Source organism: Pempheris klunzingeri, chromosome 23 (assembly GCF_042242105.1).
Source record: "Pempheris klunzingeri isolate RE-2024b chromosome 23, fPemKlu1.hap1, whole genome shotgun sequence".
NCBI lineage: Eukaryota > Metazoa > Chordata > Actinopteri > Acropomatiformes > Pempheridae > Pempheris > Pempheris klunzingeri.
The window spans coordinates 2,358,772-2,359,143 of record NC_092034.1 but is presented as its reverse complement, the minus strand read 5'-3'; positions in this window follow the sequence as shown (position 1 = coordinate 2,359,143).

Here is a 372-nt window from a genome sequence, read left to right as displayed (position 1 = left end):
AGAGTCTGCTGCTGAATTCAACGTTGGGAACTGAAGGTGTTGCTCTTTTAATCCCCTCGACACAACAACTCTACATTATTTCTGTGCGATGTGACAAAGTTTTCTATCCCTGCAGTGAATCCAATCATTTTAAATAAGGAGCACACACACGTGGGCTCACCTGCCTGCTGCCGACCGCTTCCAGGCTCACTTTCATTCACAAAATCCCGCTGACAGAAGTAAAAGTTTGTCGGTGCTTTGAGTGAAGTCTGGAGTCTCTTCCCTCCCTGACCGCAGCCTGTTCCTCACTTCTTCATTACCTGCCTTTTCAAATCACAGAGAAGATGTTCGCTCACAGGCAGCTGATCCACCAGAGCTCCTTTTTTAAGATGC